The 4,932-nt window shown below is 36.1% G+C and overlaps 1 long non-coding RNA gene across 1 annotated transcript; it reads right to left on the bottom strand.

The window, feature by feature from the left end:
- Nucleotides 1-1,490: 1,490 nt before the first annotated feature.
- On the bottom strand, nt 1,491-2,996 carry LOC138308323 (uncharacterized). Its single transcript, XR_011206111.1, has 3 exons — nt 2,907-2,996; nt 2,033-2,625; nt 1,491-1,634 (listed from the first exon to the last, which is right to left on the bottom strand). It is a non-coding gene; the product is annotated as an uncharacterized lncRNA (long non-coding RNA).
- Nucleotides 2,997-4,932: the final 1,936 nt, after the last annotated feature.

Raw genomic sequence — 4,932 nt, 5'->3', positions numbered from 1 at the left:
GGCGCACCTTCTATATATAAGGACAGATTTAAAGGTTAATTTGCGCTTCATCTTCTATAATTTAATGATGAAGCCATGCTTCTTTCCACAGTAATTCATCAACAGTTTTGGCCAAAGCCCATTTCAATGCACGTAGCACGGACAAGGGAACCCGGATTACAAAATAGTGATAGATCTGTTATTTTGAACAATTAATTATTATCATGTTTTTAAATAGTAAGTGGACAATTTAAAATTCAATATTTTGTATGGATAAGTTAAAACTGATGACAATTAATGCTAATGGGTTAAATGTCAAAGAAAACGGTCAAATTTTTTTTATAGGTTCAGAAAGGTTAAAACTCGTATAATCCTCTGTCAAGAAACTCATTGTGGAGACAATAAATCTTTATTTAAATGGAATGGTGAATGGGATAGCGGAATCTATTGGTCCAATGGATCATCTGCTTCAAGAGGTGTAGCAAACTGAAATATTGAGACACAAAGATGGAAGGTACATTATACATACATTTGAGCACAATGGGCATTTAATGACATTAGTAAATATATATGCACCGAACTATTCTAACCAAAAGAAAACTTTTTTTCTATCATTTGAAACAGGAATTATCCAAAAATAAGGACAATGGAAATAAATTAATAATTGGGGGGGGGGGGGGGGGGGGGAGGATTTCAATTGTGTAACTAATTGCGTACTTGATAGAGATAGCACAAGAGATCAACATGATTCTGGAAAAGACGAATTAGAACATTTGGTAACTGGATTGGAAATTGAAGAGATCATGGAGAAAGAGGTATCCAAACAAAAACTCATTTACCTTTAGAAGGGGCAATAAAAGATCACGAATATAAAGATTTTATACTTCAATAGATCTTGATGCAAATGTTAAAACAACACCGATAGAATATACTGTCCCTTTACTAAAACATATCATTATGGTTTTCCATATTTAATATACATCTAAATGACAGTAAAAAGGTCCAGGTTATTGGAAAATAATTGATAGTACTCTTTTTAAAAATGCCTGTACACATTTTTGGAACATATAGAAAAATAATAAGCGAGAATTTGAGTCACTTGAGGAATGGTAGGATATAACAAAATTAAAAATCAAAGATATTTGTATTACTGTTAGTAAAATGTTAAATGTTAAGGAAGATCAAATAAAAAAAAACTAGAACAAAAATTACAAACCAACCCTGACCTTAAAAGAAAGATCAAAACATATCCAACAAATTTTGGAATCCATCTATAAAGAAAACAGCTGCTGGAATCCGTTCAAGAGTAAAATGGTTTGAAGAAGGATATATATCTACCTCATTTTTTTTGTATTGAAAACAGTAGAGGGGTTAACAAATAATGGAAATCTGTAAAATACTCGGTATCAACAAAACTTGTACAACCCCATACAGACCACAGTCTGACGGAATGATCGAACGGGCCAATCGCACAATTGAGTCTATGCTATCAGCATTTGTCTCTAAAAATCTTAAGGATTAGGACGAATACCTTTACCTACTAATGATGGCATACCGTTCAGCTGATCATGAGTCACTGGGAGTGTCACCAAATGAAATGATCTTTGGCCGATCAATTACACTACCAGTAGATCTTGTACTGGGCAGGGTTGAGGCTGAAATAGACAAAATACATACAGATTATGACCTATCAAAAAGGCTAGACAAAATACACGAATTTGCTCGTGAAAAACTAAAAATATCAACCACACACATGAAGAAGAATCATGATAGGAATCTCAATCTCAACAAGTATGAAAAAGGAGATCCAATATGGTTATATAATTCACGGAAAGCAAATGGTTCAAAACTGTGTTGCCTGTGGGAAGGTCCATATGTAGTGTTAGACAGATTAAATGACGCTATATACAGAGTAAAAAAGGGTCCCAAATCAAAACCAAAAGTGGTTCATCATAACTATCTTAAACCCTATGAGGGTAAGAATAAACCTAATTGGTAAAGGGGGATGACTCTGTAAAGTACAACTATACTAAGTAAGTTACAAGCAGTTTACCAGATTAATTTCTTGATTGCAGGTCACGGAATTCCAGTGCATTAGATGCGAGAGGGAATTTGGAAAAAGGTCGCTCTGCGAAAGGCACCTGACATCCTCCCACTCGGGTTTCGGGTACCGATGTTCCATTTGTAAGATGACATTCTCCCGCCCAGATTCCAAGCACGCCGGCTGTCCTAGAGGTCCATTGCATATTGTGAAAAGGGAAACTATGAAATTCGGAGAGGAGGAAAGACAAGAGTTTGAGTCCTTCCAACAGAACCGACATAAGGACGTCCTGGTGATTAGGAAGCCTCAAGTTTTCGATGAGGGAATCCGCAAGACTAAGCAACCTATTAAGGATGTCATTGCTCCGGTCCAGTCAAAACCCAACAGAGGAAAGCCGACTGAGCTTACTCTGAAGCGGAAGGCTGTAGAGGACGTGGTGGTCGAACTTGAGTGTGCCCCCGTCAGGAAACCAACCAAACCTAAGGCCGTCTACAACAAGTTCCGTAAAGTGGAGAGTACGGCGACATCAGTGAGTGGCTCCACCGTGCATCCAGCCGATTTAGCAATAACATTGGACTCAGAGGAATTAGAGGAATATGCCGTTTCTGAAACAAGTGCAAATGTAAGATATGAGCCAACAAAGATCCTCTCAAAGATTGACACCAAATTGGCCACCATCGCAGTCAACCAGAGTCAGAGAGTAATGCTGAACGTGGGAGGGACTCATTTTGAGACATGCCCCAACACCCTCCTCACAGAACCTACATCAGTCTTGGCAAGGATGATGGATGACCGTGGGAAAACGGTTCAACCTTACAATAAGGAGAGTGTGTTCACATATTTTCTGGATAGGGATCCTAAGCATTATAGGACCATATTAAATTACCTTAGAAATCCCAATAGTGAACTCCTATTGCCCGTCACCCGTTTTCACCTCAAAGAACTTTTGGCCGAGTGTGACTACTTGGAAATCGACACCCTAGGGGACGCTGTAAAGCAACAGTTAGAGGAAATGTAAACTGGACAATACATAGACAGTGTCATCAATGTTAAATTTATTAAGACTTTTAAAGAATCACATATAGAAAGGACACTCAAATTTCAAAATGTAACTATTATTAGTAGATATCTAAATAATCATCATTATTCAAATTCACATCAAATATTTTTCTTTTAAATAATCAATTCATCAAAGAAAATGGATTATGAAAAATATATTTTTACTTTAATATCATAAAGCAATTTAAATTTAATTAAATATATTACTACATATTTATTACAATATTAACTTCAGAAATAACTGGATGTCCATTACTTTAATCATTCAGAGTTGAGACAATTTGTACATATGTTACTACATTAATAATCATTGTTGTTTGTTACTTACAGTTTTACTTGCCTGAGGGGGAAAAATCCAAAGAAAATCCTCCATATAAATTCATTTTCCAAATTTCATAATGGCTTTGTTGAATTATATGCATATGGGTTACTACTGGAGAAAATCCTCTAAGTCATTTAAGTAATCGGGAATTGCCCGGCTGTGAACATGTCGTCTGCGGTGCGCACATGCTCCAGCCTCGTTCTGAAATCAAAAATTAATTGCCAATTAAGTGGCAAAAAATTGCAAATATTTCGAAAGTTACATTCGGGACGAATGTCTTACAAGGAATGGGGCAATGTTACGAATATTAGATACCCTTAATAAAAAGACAAAGTCGTCAAAATGTGAATGAATCGAAATATATGACTGACGTAACGGTTTTGACCGGTACGCATGTTACATAACATGGCAGAAATCGAATGTGGTTTATTTACCATAATTGACCACGGAAGAGAAGTTAATACATCTGACAAATGTTAAAAGGGGTAATTAATTCACTCATATACAGGATGTAATGTATTAACAAGTCTGAAGTGATTAAATAAGATCAAATCCAGTTGAAGCTGTCCGGTAAATTGGCAGGGTGCCAAAACCCGGAAGTCTGCTTACTTTACGCTTTGGATGTAAAAACGAAGTGAAATATGACAATTATACAATAACTACGGCAACGGAACATACATGGAAACCTTATTGAACGATTCATAAGGTATTTACCTTGTTTAAAGAGTTTTCGATGGTTATTTTAATGATAGTCCACTCACGAAGAAAGGCGTCAACAACAATGACAGTTGGAACTCTCCTGTGCGTGAAACCGGAAGAAGTCGATCGCACGCGCTGCCGCGAAAAGTATAAATAGCGGTTGCCTCCCTTCTATCAAGGCATTCCAATCTTAGACGGAGCTTAGCCCGCAGACTTGATAGGAATCAAAGGCAAATGATCTAAAACCACAATAATGGTTGACAGCGAATCGGAAATGGTAAGGAAATAGGAAACGAGTCTTATTTTCAATCCTGGTTTAGTTGTTACACCAAGGTTGCTCTTATTATTAGAACCAATATGTGGTTTTACTCTTTACCAATATTTTAATGGTAACTCAGGTAAACCGGTATCGGTTACCAACAAAAACTATCTTAGAGAATTAAGTTCTCTATTGGAATTTTTATGGTATTGGTAATTTTTACCAGATAACCAGTATTTGTTCAATTTCTAAATAATGAAATTAATATAATTTATCTACTTTGTAAAAATTCCTTGAAAATACTTGGGAACCGGTAACGGTTAACAGAGAACCGGTATCGGTTACAGAACCGGTACTGGTAACAAAACCGGATCCGGTATCACTAAAATTAAAGGAATAAATATTGGTTATATATGGTTTTAAACCAATTGACCAGTACATCTATACATATTGCTAATGTATATTTACCAAAAATAAGTGGTATCTAAATTTCAGTGTCTATAGTCATTATCAGAACCAGAATATTTCACCAAGAGCAACCATGGTTACTTCACCAGAATTGGAAAATTCTGG

This window comes from Argopecten irradians, chromosome 14 (assembly GCF_041381155.1).
Source record: "Argopecten irradians isolate NY chromosome 14, Ai_NY, whole genome shotgun sequence".
In the NCBI taxonomy this organism is placed as follows: Eukaryota; Metazoa; Mollusca; class Bivalvia; order Pectinida; family Pectinidae; genus Argopecten; species Argopecten irradians.
Note: the sequence above shows the minus strand (reverse complement) of the source record. Positions and strands in the feature narration are given on the sequence as shown.